The 18,174-nt window shown below is 34.1% G+C and overlaps 1 non-coding gene across 1 annotated transcript; it reads right to left on the bottom strand.

Annotated features, from left to right (window-relative positions):
- Positions 1-9,441: 9,441 nt before the first annotated feature.
- Positions 9,442-9,547, bottom strand: LOC128292020 (small nucleolar RNA R71). The gene has a single exon (XR_008282004.1). It is a non-coding gene; the product is annotated as a small nucleolar RNA R71 (small nucleolar RNA).
- Positions 9,548-18,174: the final 8,627 nt, after the last annotated feature.

An 18,174-nucleotide genomic window follows, 5' to 3' on the forward strand; every position in this document is an offset into this window, starting at 1 on the left:
GTAAGATGACTATTTTACCCCTATGTGATGTATGTTTATATTTTAGCATGCTATTGTAACTGTATTGAATACATGTATAATATTATGACATGTTGCATGATGCATTACATAGGGATGGGTTTTTATATGATTGGAGGAAGTGTATTGTATTAGCAGCTTTGCTGTAAATCACTGGTGGCTCTAAGCCTATTATACTGACAGCTCTGCTGCAAAAACTGTTTAGTGCCGCAACCAGTGCTACATGGAATGTAGGGATGGGTGGGTTGATTTTATCTCTACATGGAGTTTAGGGTTGGACGGAGATGGAGTGTAGAGGCTAGATGGGTAGAACTTGCATACTGTTTACTGTTACTGCACTGTTTACTATTATTGCACTGTTATTGTTACTGCACTACTTACTGTTACTGTAATGGGCCAAGGCCCAAAGACATGACTGTTTCTATATTGAGATGGGCTAAAGCCCAAATTGATATTGTCACTGTTACTAAAAAGGGCTTGGGCTCAGACTATGCTTGTTTTCTGACTGTTTGCTTATATGGGATTACACACTGAGTTTTCGTAAACTCACTCATCTGTTTAACGGTACAGGTAATCCCCAGCCTTAGGCGGATCGGTGCTTCGAGGGACTCAATGGTGGCCACACAACTACACTAGCTTTCTTATTTTATTTTTAATTTATAAGTAATTTAATTTGGGTATTTATTTTTGTAATAAGACCTCTATGGATTTTAACTTAAATTTGGGTTTTTTTATTTTCTTAGGTTATAACTGCTAGCAGTAGGAAAGACGCGTGTTTTAAAAAAATAATTTTTTTCCCTAAACACCTCGTTTACGCGACATATTTTAAAAGCTTCCACAATAAACAATGTTTTAAAAAGTAATAACAATTTTAATATGATTAGCATTTTGCTAAACGACTTGATTTTTAAACTAAACGAACCTTTATAAGAACACACAAAGAAGATAAGTTGAAAATGGGTTTTACAATATCATACTTTGCGAAAAACACTTCAATGTGACATCGCCAGATTTGGAAATAACATCTAAGCCGTGTTTGGGGTGTTACAAGGGTGCCAATGATGATCAGGATAACAAGGAGGAGGAGGAGACCCTAGTCATGCCACTAGACTATGAGCGAGTATTTCGACCAGACCACTCATCGATGAAGGGTGTGGTGATTTGTGACTTGAGCTATCACAACCTGACCCAGACTTCGAAAAGGTAGGCTATGAAAGCATCAGCGAGGTACGAGAGGGGCAAGGCCCAGATGATGGAGGAGTCAGAATCAGAGTTTGACTAATTCTTAACATTTTATTTTTATATTTGAAATTTGTACTTTATATTTATTTGGGATGATTTTGAATTTTTATTTTAGTTTTAATTAGTATGGATTTATTAGTTTATATATAAAAATATTTTGGTGCTTTAATTTTTTTAAGAACCCCATATTTTTTTACAGCACTACAAGATTGAGCCAAAACTAAAAGGATGTAACACCTCTTACCCGTATCTGACACTGGAACAGGGTATGATTCATTACCAGACTTAAACTCAAGTAAACATTCGAAATCGGGGCATAAATTTCCACTCAAATTTAAATCTTTTCGAAAACAATCATATCGTCCCTTAAATGAGCCTACGAGGCCCAAAACATGCTTTGGAAGTGGTTTGGGACTAAACCGAAAACTTTAGAAAACTTCCCAACACTTAGAAAATTTTTCATCAAAACAGGGGTCACACGCCCGTGTGGCTTGGGACACGCCCGTGTGGCTTGGGACACGCCCGTGTGGGTAGGCTATGTGATCACACACACCCGTGTCCCTAACCCGTGTAACTCTCTGCTTATGACGTTATCAACCAATTGAAGTCACATGACCAAGTCATACACCCGTGTGCTTAGGCCATGTGGGTGATTTAATTTTCATAATTTTTCATAAAATAGGTGCAGACTTCACACTCCCTGGACACACGCCCATGTCCCTAGGCCGTGTCCTTCATACGGCTGAGACATACGGTCGTGTCTTTGCCCATGTGGCCAATTCGAAGCTAAAATTCAACATGCAGGGGACACACGGCCAGATCACACACCCATGGGACAAGCTATGTGGACAAAAATAAGGTTTTTTACCAAGCCATTTTACCACCCTTACTTGCACCAACCTACACAACAACAAGCAACACCAATCCAATCATATACACACAACCAATATAACCATAATCAAGTAATCCACACATTAATTACATGTTATTTTCTATTTCATGCAACATCTCATACCTATCATCTCAATCCATGCAAAAATCCACATCCATGAAAAACATCTTCATATTCATATATACTTAATCAATATTAGCCAATTTCAATGGCTATTTACAAAATGAATCATCAACCATCATAAGCTAACACATTTAGCCAAATCGAATATGACACATAACAAAATGACCAAGTCCCTATACATGCCATACTCAAAATATTGAAACCAAGTATACCCAAAACAATCGTTTGATAGTGTGAATCCAGCTCCGACGTCCCTCGATCCCTGAGCTATCTTGGCGACACTGTAAGGAATGGAAAGAAAAAGGGCGTAATCTTTAAAGCTTAGTAAGTTTGCAATCAAATAATAAACAACATAAATCATTCATTAAACATATAACTACTCAACATAAGTTAACATAAATATCATCATGTATCTTAGGCATAACTTACTCATTAGATTTCTTACCAAGAGTTCATCTCATACTAAAGTCCATATTCATGAGTATTACATACATACCTATACCAACTCGTAACATAGTCACATACTTTGTCATCTTTGACATACTCTTCAAATTACCTATTGAACACTTGGAATACTATCAAATACACGAAAGGTCTTGCACATAAGTGCTACATACGTATCCAATGCTACCTCATATCTCATAACACATGGGCTCACACACGAGCTAATCATGGGTCTACTCACACAAGCTGTCAGTCAAGACGTAACTACACGGGCTACTCATACAAGCTGTTAGGTATCCACAACACATGTCGGACTACCCAGGCACCAGTAGGACGTACATGACCAGCACCCGGATTCACATAGATCACATAACACATGGTTTCCTACTGACATGTCACTCGTATCCTAATCTATTCCTAAGGTTCAAACGGGGTTTCTCACTTTTCATTTCATCGTCAAACGTATCCACATTGTCATTTATACAATTCATGCATAATAAAACATATAAAAATACAAATATAACATTACCTTTATTTACACATGAACTTACCTTAGTACAAAATGGTAGGAAATAGACCTAATCGTCAATAACCTTGTTCTTCCATCGATCAAGGTCCAAACTTTATTTTTTTTTATCTATAATAGCAAATTTAACTTTTTTAATTATCACATTACTCAATGCTGTCCAACAATCAATTTATGAAAAAATTATATTTTTGCCCCTAAACTTTGACATATTTACAAATTCGTCCTTAGGCTCATAAAATGAAATGTATCCATTTTCTTTGTTACCCAAGCCCATCCGAACCTAAATCATGCTCATAACAGCCCACATTTTTCATCAAATCACATTTCTACTGCTCATTTTTACAACTTTTACAAATAAGTCCTTTTTATGCATTTTCACTAAAAATCACTTAGTAAAAGTTATCTATCACAACTTAAACATACAATATCTTCCATTAAACATCAAAATACATGCATGCCACACATGGGTAAATTTTTAAACATGAGCCCTACTTCAAAATAATGGTAGAAATAGGTAAATCGAGTTATGAGGACTTAAAAAATGTAAAGAGCATTAAAAACGGGGCTAGGATGCACTTACAATCAAGCTTGAAAGTTGAAGAAACCCTAGCTATGGAGCCCTTATGAAATTCGGCCAAGGTAGAAGAAAGATAAGCAAATTTTGACTTGATTTTCCCTTTTTATTCTTTTATTTACCAAATGACCAAAATGCCCTTAATGCCTTTCTTTAAAATTTTATCTCACCATGTCCATTTTAGTCTACTAACTTAAAAAATGGTATAATTATCATATAAGGACCTCTAATTTAAAATCTCATAGCAATTGGACACCTCTCGCATGTAGAACTCAACTTTTGCACTTTTTACGATTTAGTCCTTTGACTAAATTGAGTGCCCAAACGTCAAAAATTTCAAACGAAATTTTCACGAAATCATTCTGTGAAACTTTAGACTATAAAAATATAATAAAAACAAATTTTACTACGTCGGATTCATGATCTCAAAACCACTATTTTGACTAGCCCAAAATCGGGCTGTTATAAAGAATGAGTAGTTCCACCAATTGAGTTGCACGCATCACGCCAATCGGGCAACCTCTTCCCTTATATTTTTATTGCACATTAGGGACAATGTGTCAAATAAAGTGTAGGGGTGACCTAGGAAAACTTTTAATTTTTTATGTTATATTACTTCATTTTCTTTCTTTCATCTATAGTTTTTAATTTTTTTTATTGCATGTTTGATTTTGTGCTTGAGCTTGTAGAAATACAAGTGATTGGTTAAGAGCATAAACATAGGTTGTTTGTTTAAATTGTAAATTTAATCTGAAATTGAATAATTTAGGCTGTTTATATTCAAACTAATTAGTTCAGTTTATTAAACTGTAAATAGGAAAAAAGATATTAAATATACCAAGTGATAAAGGTAGATACGAACAGTTAATTATATTTGTAGAAGTATAGGATGTTCGAATTAAAAAGAAAATACTCATTAAAATTCATGGTTATTGAAACGGTGCAGTATGACTAGTATAACCCTTACAAAAAGTGCCTAAGAAAAATCTCAATCATATTGGCACAAACAAATGAAAAAAAGTCATAAGGGATTATACGGGGAAATATTATTGCATTAAAGTTCAAAATATGTACAAAAATAAACTGAGTAGGCAAAAAAATTCAAACTAACTATACCCTGCAAAAATAAATACTACATTCTTATATACATTTTGACGGAGACATATTAACTTTCTTTAACTTGTTTACTTTGTAATTTATTGAACTAATCTGTTTAGGCGTAAATAATTGTGAATTGTTTAAATTTCTAGCTAGAGTTATATATTAGGCAAATTTTCCTGGTGTTGATGCTCTGATCTAATCTCGTGTATCAAGCCTGCTCGAGTACATAGTTTAGCTATAATTTTTATTTTGATTTCATTTAGTTTGCTTGAGGACAATCAAAGACATAAATGTGGGGGTATTTGACCTGCCGTCAAATGTAGTAGCTAATTCAAGTCAATTCTGTATTTAATGAGCTTGTTTTCTAGGCAATTTAGGATTTTATATTTCATTACCAGTGTTTAGGCCTTAGGATTAAATATTACTAAAATAAGTGTAACAGCTCGTTTTTAGTGAACTAGGAACAGTGGTTTCGAGACCACAAATCTGAGGTTGAAATTTTTATTTTATTATTATTTTATTATGTACAACATGATAGAATTACCGTATAAAAATTTCGTTAAGAAATTTTACCATTTACATGCTTAATTTGATAAAAGGACTAAATCGCGTAAAGTACAAAAGTTATGTTCTATTAGCTAAAGGTATTAAATAGCTATAGCACTTTAAATTGGAGGTCCTTATATCATAATTAACCCATTAATGAGTTAGTGGAATGTGTTGGCTTGGCAATTGAGTAATTTTTAAATGTTTTAAAGGTTAATTAAGTAATTAGGTTATTAATGATAAAAATAAATAAAACAAATTTATCATCATCTTCAATTGTCATCATCCATCGATTTTCATAAGAGAGAGAATTAATTTTTAGGCTTGATATTCAACCAAGCTTCCATTGCCCATATTGGTATGATTTTTGTCTCATTTTTAATTTTTTTTTACGTTTTTGGGATCGTTGTAGCTTAATCTAGCTAGCCGAGGGACTAATTTTTGAAACTGTTAAACTATTAGGGTTTTACCATTGATGAATATGTTTGAGTTTGGAAGTTTGATGATAAAAAATGATTGGTTGTTGTTAGATAAATAACTTTTGTTAATGAATTTTTAGTGAAATTGTCAAATAAGGATTAAATTGAAAAATGTGACAAATTCATGGTTAAATTTGTAAATTAGTGAATTATATTGAATTGCATTAAATTAATTTGTATAGATCCAATCAAACCTCGTACAGAGTTAGATCGATGCAAAGAGAAAATCTCATATTAACGGCCTCCATATCTATGTATACTCGTCGAGGTAAGTTTGTATAATTAAATTATGCATTTATATGATTTAAATTGAAATATATGTTTGTGAATTGTGTGATTTCCATGTATGAGTACTGATAGCATATCTGACGACGTACGATGACTACCGAGCCCCTTTTGAACAGTAGGAATTCATAGGATACAAATCACATATCATTGGGGTTACCAATTTTAGCTCGTGTGAGCTTACCGATACTCAACTCGCATGAGTTTACTGTTATTCAGCTTGGAGGAGCTTACCATTATTCAGCTTGAAAGATCTTACCGTTTCCAGCTCGTAAGAGCATACTGGTCCAGAGCTCGTATGAGCATACATGTATAGGAACTGACGGATTACAATTCAGTACACCTCGTGTGTGCTACCTGAGTATCCAATGATATTCTAAATGGTTCAACGGGCACAATTCTATTACGAGATTTTATGAGTTCAATATGAGCTATTACAGGTATTTACATGAAATACATGAAAGTGATGTTACACGATACATTTATATATGAAATGAATGATACATGTATATGAAATGTGATTACTCATTGAATTCATCCATGTGTATTGGATTTTATATGTTATTTACATGGCTATTATGTTGGTCAAAATGTGTTTAGGCTTTTGGCCAAATTGGTTGGGATATGTTATGTTTACTTACCTAAATTGTGGTTAAATGGTAAGTTAAATTCTATGTTATGCGAACTTATTAAGCTTACATGCTTACTCTGTGTGTTTTTCGTGTTTTACAGTGTATCAGAAGCTCGTTCAAGTTGGAAGCCTGTCGGAGCTATATCACACTATCCATCGGCTCATTCGGTACTTTTAGTTGGCTATTTATGGTTATAATAGCATGTGTAGGTTGTTTTGGCTATTGTTGGCCTATATGTATTTTGTTGAGATTAGCCACTTATTTGGCTTGTGTTTTCTCACATTTTGGTTTGAGCATATTTGCCTTGTATGGTTGATGTTTGGTTTGGGTTATGGTTGAATGGTGAAAGGTAAAATGTTAGCTAAATGTGCATTTTATACATGTGTTTTGGGATGTGATGAATTGATCATGAATTGGTACCTTTATATGTAAGGTATATATATCTAAATATTGATAAACCGTAATTTATACATTTTTTTACCCCATGCTTAACACATTTTATGGATGATTTTCCCTTAGAATTGGTGAATTCGATGCTCCTAATGCCTTAATTTCATGTTTTATACTTAGGAGAGCATAGGAGAGCGAAAGGAACGAGAAACAGGCCAAAAATAGAGAAAATGAGCCAAAGTACGAAATCAACACGGCCTGGACTTCCTCACACGGGCAGACCACATGGCCGTGTCAATTTGGCAGAATCGAAGCACGACTCACACGGGTAGAACACACGTCCGTGCCATTCTAACAGGTTCGAGCATGACCTGAAGTAATCGCACACGGGCATGTCCTTACCGAGCCCAAGTTGAGTCTAATTCGGAAAAGGCTAATTTTGAGGGTTCTTAGGCATTCCAAAGCCTATAAATACACCCTAGAGGAGGAAGAAAGGATACACACAGAGAAGGACATAGGGAACTGCTCAAGGGAAGCTGATTGATCCATCTCAAAAGCCAGATTCACCATCAAGACTGAAGATCTCCCCTCAATTTCACTCCAGGAGTTTTGGGTTTTCTTTATGTTTTGTATTCATTATTCTCCTGAGATGTTTTCCTTTTTAGTTATGAACTAAATCCCCTAAATACCTAAGAGGAATGAAACCTAAGACGAATCTTGTTATTATTTTCTGAATTGTATGATAAATATCTGGCTTGTTCTTAATTATGTATTCTTAATTCTTGTTTTGATATTCCAGGATATTGATTCAAGTTAAGCTTTTATTCAGAGGAGGAATAGACCCTTTCTAAGAGTACAATTGTCATAATTAAGCAGAGTTGATTGCGCACCTAGAGATAGGGTGAAAAGATTTTTCCGGATTAAGGTGAAACCTAATAAGGGGATCCATAGATTGAGTAAATGCAAGCCTAGGGTGTTAATTAGAGAAAAGTCTCAATTATTCAATCTAGGGATTAGATGTTATTAGTCTTGAATAAGGATAATAACATAACTTAGGGATCTCTACGGAACAAGTTAAATGAATAAATCGTCCGATTCGGAGTCAGAATAACAAGTGAAGTCTAGGTGGATTCTTCCTTAGGTATTGTCTTAATTCAATCATTTTCCAAAAGTAATTCCCCAATTCTATTTTTTTGTGAATTCTTAGTTTAGTTAATTAGTTAGTTAAAACAAACCCCTTCATTCTTAGGCTAGATAATAGAAAGACAGTCATTACTAGTACTTTTAGTTCCTTTGGGTTCGACAATCCGGTATTGCTAAAACTGTACTAATGTTCGATAGGTACACTTGCCTACATCGTGATAATAGTTAGTTTCAAGAACGATGCTTTATAAATATGTAAAACCTGTCACACAAAAATCGCGATCAAGTGTTTGGCGCCGTTGCTGGGGAACTAAGATATTAGGAACGCTCAATTTTTATTACTTTAGCCATTTATTTTTCTTGCAAGTTAATTATATTTTATTTTTTTATTATTTATTAATTTAATTTTTATTTTTTATTATTATTTATTAATTTACTTTTTCTTTCTCTTGGCATGTTTTTATAGTTTATGACTAGAAGAAACCCATCAAGACCACTACTTTTTGACGAAAAAATCGATCGCATAGTTCGCAAAAACCAAAGAGAAATAAGGCGAAGCTTAAGATACACAGAGAATGAGATAGAGGACGATATTCAAACCCCAACCAAGGAGATGGCTGAAAACCAAGAAAATCCGCTACCTCCTGCGATTGCTGTTAATCAGAATCCTACTCCGCGCACTATGTATGATTATGCTAAACCTACTTTAATAGGAACTGAGTCAAGTATAGTTAGGCCTGCTATTGTTGTAAATAATTTTGAACTAAAACCTAACACTATTCAAATGATACAGCAATTTGTTCAGTTTGATGGTTTGCAAGATGAGGATCCAAACACCCACTTGGCAAATTTCCTGGAATTCTGCGATACATTTAAAATTAATGGCGTTTCTAACGATGCCATTGGTCTTTGGTTATTCATGTTTTCATTGAGGAACAAAGCTAAACAGTGGTTGAACTTGTTACCACCAGGGTCAATTACTACTTGGGAACAAATGACTAAAAAAATTTTATTAAAATATTTTTCGCCGGCTAAAACAACCAAATTACGTAATGATATCTCTTCGTTTGTGCAGATGGACTTAGAAACTCTTTACGATGCATGGGAGAGATACAAGAACCTACTGCGAAGGTGTCCTCACCATGGATTACCTCTATGGTTGCAAGTTCAAACATTCTACAATGGTGTGAACCCCTCGACAAGGCAAATGATTGATGCAGCAGTCGGGGGAACCATCAACAACAAAACACCTGAAAAGGCCTACAAATTTATTGAAGAGATGTCACTGAATAACTATTAGTGGCAAGTCATGAGGACTAAGCCAACTAAAATAGTAGGCGTTTATAACGTTGATTCGGTTACTATGCTGTCAAACCAGGTAGAACTTCTAAATAAAAAGATTGATGGTTTACTTGGTTTTACTCAGGTACATCTAGTAATGAGGTGCGAGACGAATGAAGGAGGAGCATGCACAGAGTATCAACCCTTCAACCCTAGTATCGAGGAGGAACAAGTCCAATATATGGGTAACAATAACTCTATATCCCAAAATAACCCATATAGTAACACTTATAATGAAGGTTAGAGGAACCATCTTTCGGGTTTTCAACAACCACCCTATCAATAGGAAAAGAAACTGAACCTAGAAGAGATTCTGTCTAAATTTATCTCGGTGTCAGAAACCCATTTCTAGAACACTGAGACAGCACTTAAAAATCAACAAGCGTCGATCCAAGGGCTCGAAACTCAGATAGGCCAGCTTTCCAAACTAATCTTCGAATGACCACAAGGTAGATTGCCAAGTAAAACTGAACCCAACCTAAGGGAACAGCTGTAACGCCCCCATACCCGATACCATCGCTGGAGTCAAGCACGAGGTGTTAACAGACTTAATTCATTAATTAAACAGCTCAAACAATTTATTTTAGAATTTCCAGACAAGCTGACTAACTGCGTCATAGTTGCTAAAAAATCCATATCTCGTGTTAAGAAACTCAAAATCAAATTATGTGAATTTTCCCTGAAAATAGACTCATATATCTACTTACTAAATTTTTTCTAGAATTTTTGGTTGGGCCAATTAGTACATTTTATTAGTTAAAATCTCACCTGTTTCAGGGTTTAGCTACTCTGAACCCTGTGTATTACAGATCAGATATATCCCTTTCCAGAGTTTCAATGACTATGCCGTTTATTTCTCATAAAACTAGACTAAATAAGGATTTAATACATGTAAGGTAAAACTCCTAATTGTTTTTTTAAAATTTATGGTGAATTTTTAAATTTATAAAAGGGATTTAGAAATTACTCTAACCCTATTTTAGAAAAACATAAATATTTCATAAAATACAATCTTTTACATATTTTTTTTCTTCCACATGAAAATAGGTTCATTTAGCTTCAATTCCATATTTTATTCATCATCTAATTCTATCTATACTATTTTTAGTGATTTTTCAAACTCGCATCACTGCTACTGTGTGATTCTATTTTATAGCCAATTTCACCATTTTATGGATTTCCATATATTAGTTAGCACATAAAGCATACATGTTATCAAATATAATCTCGATTAGCCACTCCAATAGCTAATCATTCTCAAACATTTACATGCCATCCATGAGCTATATCATAAGATTATATACACAAAAGGATTATAACGCTATACATGCCATATTCCCAATATATGCAAGCCATCATACCGAGATGGTCCGTTGATAGTGTGAGCGTGCCTCCAACCGTCCTGATCTCCAAACTGGCTTGTCAAAACTACAAGGAATGGAAGAGAGGGAGTAAGCATAAATGCTTAGTGAGTTCACATGCAAATAACAAATAACTTAACAAAGCAATTATACCAACACACATTAGCATAATATCACCAAAACATGTATTACATTTCTATTCATCATTCATCGTCTTACTACATTATTGTTGTCGTATCAAGTCTCAACCCGAGGGTTAAGTACATACCTGTCCAAAGTGCCCATTCCACAACACTTACCAATATGTCACTTGCATCTTAAGTATTCTTCCATTTCACTAGAATTTTACTTGTTGAATACATTGGAATATAACTCGGATACATGGAAAGTTTGCACATAAGTGTCAGATATGTAGCCAAGCTACCGTGTAACCCACCTATAAGCGAACTCGGACTCACTCAACGAGCTCGGGCGTTCGCATCCATAAGTGAACTCGAATTCAACTCAACGAGTTCGGATGCCTAGTTACATTTCACGAACTCGGACTCAACTCAACGAGTTCGGGCATTCGCATCCATAAGTGAACTCAGACTCAACTCAACGAGTTCGGATGCCCAGTTACATCTCACGAACTCAGACTCAACTCAACGAGTTCAGACGTTCACATCCATAAGTGAACTCGGACTCAACTCAATGAGTTCGGATGCCCAAATATCTGAATCTATTCCTAAATTTAAACGGGACTTTCCTCGTTCGTACTTCTTTACCATTCTCCTTGGAATACCAATGATGATACTTCGGTAATCTTTCACATTTTTCACATAATTCATAAAATTTTTGCATGTTGTCCAACAATGATCACCAAGCATAGAATTGCATGATAACAATCATAATATCGTATAAATAGCATTAAATGATTTAAAATAACGGTTATATTACAATATTTACATATGAACTTACCTCGATACAAAATGAGAATAGTCGAGCCTATTCCTCGTAAACTTTATTTTTCCCCTGATCTCGACTCGAATCTCTTTTCTCTTGATCTATAATACCAAATTAATTTATTTAATACACACATTCATCAAAACAGCCCCTAATACGAACTTTGGAAAAATTACCATTTTGCTCCTAAACTTTCACATATTTACACTTTTGCCCCAAGGCTCGTAAATTAAACTTCATCCTATTTTCTTATGTTTTATGACATGATGATCATTTTTCCCTTCTATAGCAACATCAAATTCACACTCTAACTTGTACTTATGAATATTAGGTATTTTTACCGATTATGCATTTTACTCGTTTTTACGAAAAATCACTTAGCAAAAGTTGTTTAACACAATCTCAAACTTCATATTCTACCATAAAACATCAAAATTCATACATATCATCCATGGGTAAAATTTTAAATATAAACCCTAGCTGAAAATATTCGTAGAAATAGTTAAACCGAGCTACGAGGATTTCAAAAATGTAAAGAACATTAAAAACGGGCATAGAAATCACTTACAATCAGGGCTTAAAAGTGTTGAAACCCTAACTATGGTGGAGAGCAAAATTTGGCAGCAACTTATGGAGAAGATGATCATTTTTGTGTTATTTTTCCCATTTTATTTCATTTAATATTCAAATGACCAAAATACCCTTCCTTACTAAACTTTCAAAAATTCCATCCATGTCCAATTTTTGTCCATAAACTTAGAAATTGGTCAAATTGCTATTTAAGGCCTCCTAATTAATATTTCAAAGCAATTTCATACCAGAAACTTCTAGAATGCAAGTTTTGTAACTTATTCAATTTAGTCCCTAACTTCAAATTAAGCACTTTATGCATAGAATTTCTTCACGAAATTTTCACACAATCATGCAATCATATCATAGACCTCAAAATAATCATAAAATAATTATTTCTTTCTCGGATTTTTGGTCCTGAAACTACTATTTTGATTAGGCCCTAATTCGAGATATCACAACTCTCTCCCACTTTAGGGATTTTCGTCCCCGAAAATCTTACCGGAAAAGTGGTCTTCATTTAGATTCCTCAATTTCATATTCAGTGCCGAAGAACTTTCACTCAGGCGGTGCCTCCAATATATCTCTTTAATTTCTCATATATTCTAAAAGCCTACGACTCATCTCTAAATTGTTCTTAAATTTTCAACCCTTCTCAGTTTCCCTTGTCATCTTGACATAAAACCTAGATCTCAATTTGGTTAATGGAGACTAGAATCCCAAGAAATCCAACAATCAAAGGGACCTGCACTCTTCCAAAATAATCATACAGATTTTCATCATCGATAAATCACAATCTAATAACATCTGAATCAAATTACAGTACACGTCATTACTCTCTGAATGAATAGGCAAATTTTCACTGTAAGCTTCATACAATTCTTTCTGTATAAGCCTCGGAATAATAATACCATGAATCAGATCCAATCTAAAATTCAACATCAGAAGTTGATCCTCATTGTACTCTTTTAGTTTACTACTCACTATCACATTTTCCTCTTTCCGCTACGGAAATAATTCTGATATAGCCTCGAAAATAATCATTCTCATTCTCATCCTAATATCAATACTGGCAAAAGATAATTCTGGTAGATCCTGATACTCGTCTTTAACCCCATCAACAACTCAAATTTTCTGTGACATCAAATGCTCCAAACTATCACATTACCTTATTTTCATGAAACACATCACCATTCATACAACAGTGCATTACTGAAAATTAGGAAATCTTTACTCAATGCAGACTAGTCCAGTTCAGACATTTTGGTTAGCAATATTCTCATCTGTCCAAACTTTGCTAACATACAGCTTTCGTAAGATGAAAACTTTATCATTCCTAGTAGCTTCAACTCATATCAAAATTTTCTAAAAGATATACACTTCTCGTTCAGACTATTTTCCTTTTACTCGTAAAGAAATGAAATTCTATTGTCAGACTTGAAAAAAATGATCCTGACATAATTTTCATATGAAATCTTTCAAATAAATAATTCACACAAATTAAACACCCGAGACGATCTAAACACCGTTGAATGACATTTCAAGTAATCCTTTCTTCTAGTTACTAAACAATTTATCATGCAGCCCTTTACTATTCATTTCTTACGCTAATCAAAACCATCTCAATTGCATTAGCTCAAGTAACCAAAATATCTCAATTGAAGTCATTAATTATAATTGACTTACTTGAGAGAAGTAATCCACCATACTGATTGAAACTCGCACTTTTATCACTTATGCCTTTACTGTTGTCAAATCCTTACATGAAAATTTGAGAATTTCCAATATTAAAATCACACATTACCAAGATCAAATTAGAAGTATAGTCATGCTTGTCATGATTATCACGAGCTGAAAATGCACTTCGAACATAAGTCATAATTGACAAATTATGGAATAAAGATAATAAGAAAACCGAATAAAGAAATCCAAGATTGAGAAACCCAGAATAAAGAAACCCAAGATACGATAATATGTCAGAAAATAGAAAACCAAACTCATAGGAAAATATAGAAGATCTCGAAAATTCCTCAGAGAAAAGAAGTCCAGAAGAAAACATCATTTAATCCCACTAGAATCAAATATAACAAGAACAATGTATCTTCCCATACATATATATCAAATGGAGCATTAAGTAGAAGAAACAATATCATAATATCAGACATATCCTCTCATAAATTATTATCAGACGAAATGTAATAAAATGCCCGAGGAAATACAGTAATACAAATTATAAACCAGTCGGACTACCAATGCATCCATCTAACACCAGGATTAGAAAACATCCCCATATAAAAAGAATTTCTTCAAAAGATCAACAGCCATAGAAATTTTTTTCTGAGAACGGGTAAATATATAGAACATCTCAGAAGAAGCTGTTAAATCTGTCCAGCTGTAATTGTCACACTCAGATATTACACATTTCAAATATCATTTCCCACAACTAGTTCTGCCATCACAAATTTCATGTTAGACCTTTCACTAAAGAAGACTAGTTCTGAATAAATTTTTATTTACACTTTTCTCGACCTTGTACCTGAGTAATTAAATTTACCAAAGTAAATTCATTCTTTAACTGGGACAGTGCATAGCTCCAATAATCTTTATATCGACTTAATACTTTTCTAGCTCTAACTTTATTTACCAACTCATTCTCGTCTCTAATCATGTTTATGATTATTCTATCCTTGAACTCTTTGGTTTCTCAACTGAAACTTATTCAAGACAAATCTCATGAAATTCCATTATAAGCTCCACTTCGGTAAGGGGGAGGGGTTGTAGGGCCTCTGACTCGACTTTCTCATACATATACATATGACACAACTTCCATAATCATAACAATATCATCAAAATCATATCATTCATTCAGGCAATGCATCATTCATGTTGGTTTACACAAATTTTCTAGTTATCCCATTTAGACAAGTATACTTACGCATGCATCCTATGTTTTCTGGATAGCTTGACTTATCCATTCATTTACTCAAACAAATCATACTTGTTACATCATATAAGGGCTAAACAAACATAGATATTTGCATCACAATCACAACTTTCATTTCGTGCATCATCATATACATATCATTACAATCATATAATTCAGTCCAAACAATTTAACATAGATAAATTCATTTCATTATAACATTCATCAACATTCAATGTTCAATCAAGGCAATGACATTTTCATTCATCTCATGATATTAGGAACATTTACTCATACCTCTACGAATTTCTCTTTATCCCGTTCATCTTATCAAGTAAGCCAAGTGCACTACATCATATGAGCATTAAGCAAGTATGGATATTTATCACAACATGAACTTTCATCTCACGTGTTATCACATATATATATCATAAACTTTTATTCATACTTTTCTGGATCGAGACTCATCATAATCGTAATTTTATTCAAACACCTTCGCATCACATTGAACATGGTCAGTGCAGCTCGGTTGGAGAGTACCTCTGTCTAAACAAGACGGTGCTCATAGGCGTCGGGAGGTATCACACTATCACGGATCCGTGGCATGTATAGCTAGACTCTTACACATGCTAGGTTAGCCCGAGAACCGACTAAACCATAGCTCTGATACCACCACATGTAACACCCCCGTACTCAAGACCATAGCTGGAGTCGAGCACGAGGTGTTAACGGACTTAATTCATTAATTAAACAGCTCAAACAATTTATTTTAGAATTTCTAGACAAGCTAACTAACTGCATCATAGTCGCTAAAAAATCCATATCTCGAGTTACAAAACTCGAAATCCAATTCCGTAAATTTTTCCTGAAAATAGACTCATATATCTACTTACTAAATTGTTTCTAGAATTTTTGGTTAGGCCAATTAGTACATTTTATTAGTTAAAGTATCCCCTATTTTAGGGCTTGGCTACTCTGACCCTTGTGTATTACGGATCATATCCCTGTCCAGAGTTTCAATGACAATGCCATTTGTCTCTAATAAAACTAGACTCAATAAGGATTTCATAAATGTAAGGTAAAACTCCTAATTGTTTTTTTACAATTTATGGTGAATTTTTAAATTTAGAATAGGGGATTCAGAAATTGCTCAGACCCTATTTCAGAAAAAGATAAATACTTCATAAAATACAACTATTTTACCTATTTTGTTTCTTCCAAATGAAAATGGTTTCAGTTATCTTCAATTCCATATTTTATTCATCATCTAAATCTATCTATACTATTTTTAGTGATTTTTCAAACTTACATCACTGCTGCTGTGTGATTCTATTTTATAGCCAATTTCACAATTTTATGGATTTCCATAGATTAGTTAGCACATAAAGCATACATGTTATCAAATATAATCTCGATTAGCCACTCCAATAGCTAATCATTCTCAAACATTTCCATGCCATCTATGAGCTATATCATAAGATTATATACACAAAAGGATTATAACACTATACATGTCATATTCCCAAAATATGCAAGCCATTATACCGAGATGGTCCGTTGATAGTGTGAGCATGCCTCCAACCGTCCTGATCTCCAAACCTGCTTGTCAAAACTACAAGGAATGGAAGAGAGGGAGTAAGCATAAATTCTCAGTGAGTTCACATGCAAATAACAAATAACTTAACAAAGCAATTATACCAACCAACATTAGCATAATATCACCAAAACATGTATCACATTTCTATTCATCATTCATCGTCTTACTACATTATTGTTGTCGTATCAAGTCTCAACCCAAGGGTTAAGTACATACATGTCCAAAGTGCCCATTCCACAACACTTACCAATACGTCACTTGCATCTTGAGTTTTCTTCCATTTCACTAGAATTTTACCCGTTGAACACATCGGAATATAACTCAGATACATAGAAAGTTTGCACATAAGTGCCACATATGTAGCCAATCTACCATGTAACCCACCTATAAGTGAACTCGGACTCAACTCAACGAGCTCGGGCATTCACATCCATAAGTGAACTCGGACTCAACTCAATGAGTTCGGATGCCTAGGTACATTTCACAAACTCAGACTCAACTCAACGAGTTCGGATGCCTAGTTACATCTCACGAACTCGGACTCAACTCAACGAGTTCGGACGTTCACATCCATAAGTGAAATCAGACTCAACTCAATGAGTTCGGATGCCCAAATATTCGAGTCTATTCCTAAAGTTCAACGGGACTTTCCTCGTTTGTACTTCTTTACCATTCTCCTTGGAATACCAATGACGATACTTCGGTAGTCTTTCACATTTTTCACATAATTCATAAAATTTGTGCATGTTGTCTAACAATGATCACAAAGCATAGAATTGCATGATAACAATCAAAATATCGTATAAATAGCATTAAATGATTTAAAATAACGGTTCTATTACAATAGTTACATATGAACTTACCTCAATACAAAATGAGAATAGTCGAGCCTATTCCTCGTAAACTTTATTTTTCCCCCGATCTCGACTCGAATATCTTTTCTCTTTATCTATAATACTAAATTAATTTATTTAATACACACATTCATCAAAACAGCCCCTAATACAAACTTTGGCAAAATTACCATTTTGCCCCTAAA

This window comes from Gossypium arboreum, chromosome 4 (genome assembly GCF_025698485.1).
Source record: "Gossypium arboreum isolate Shixiya-1 chromosome 4, ASM2569848v2, whole genome shotgun sequence".
NCBI classification, from domain to species: domain Eukaryota; kingdom Viridiplantae; phylum Streptophyta; class Magnoliopsida; order Malvales; family Malvaceae; genus Gossypium; species Gossypium arboreum.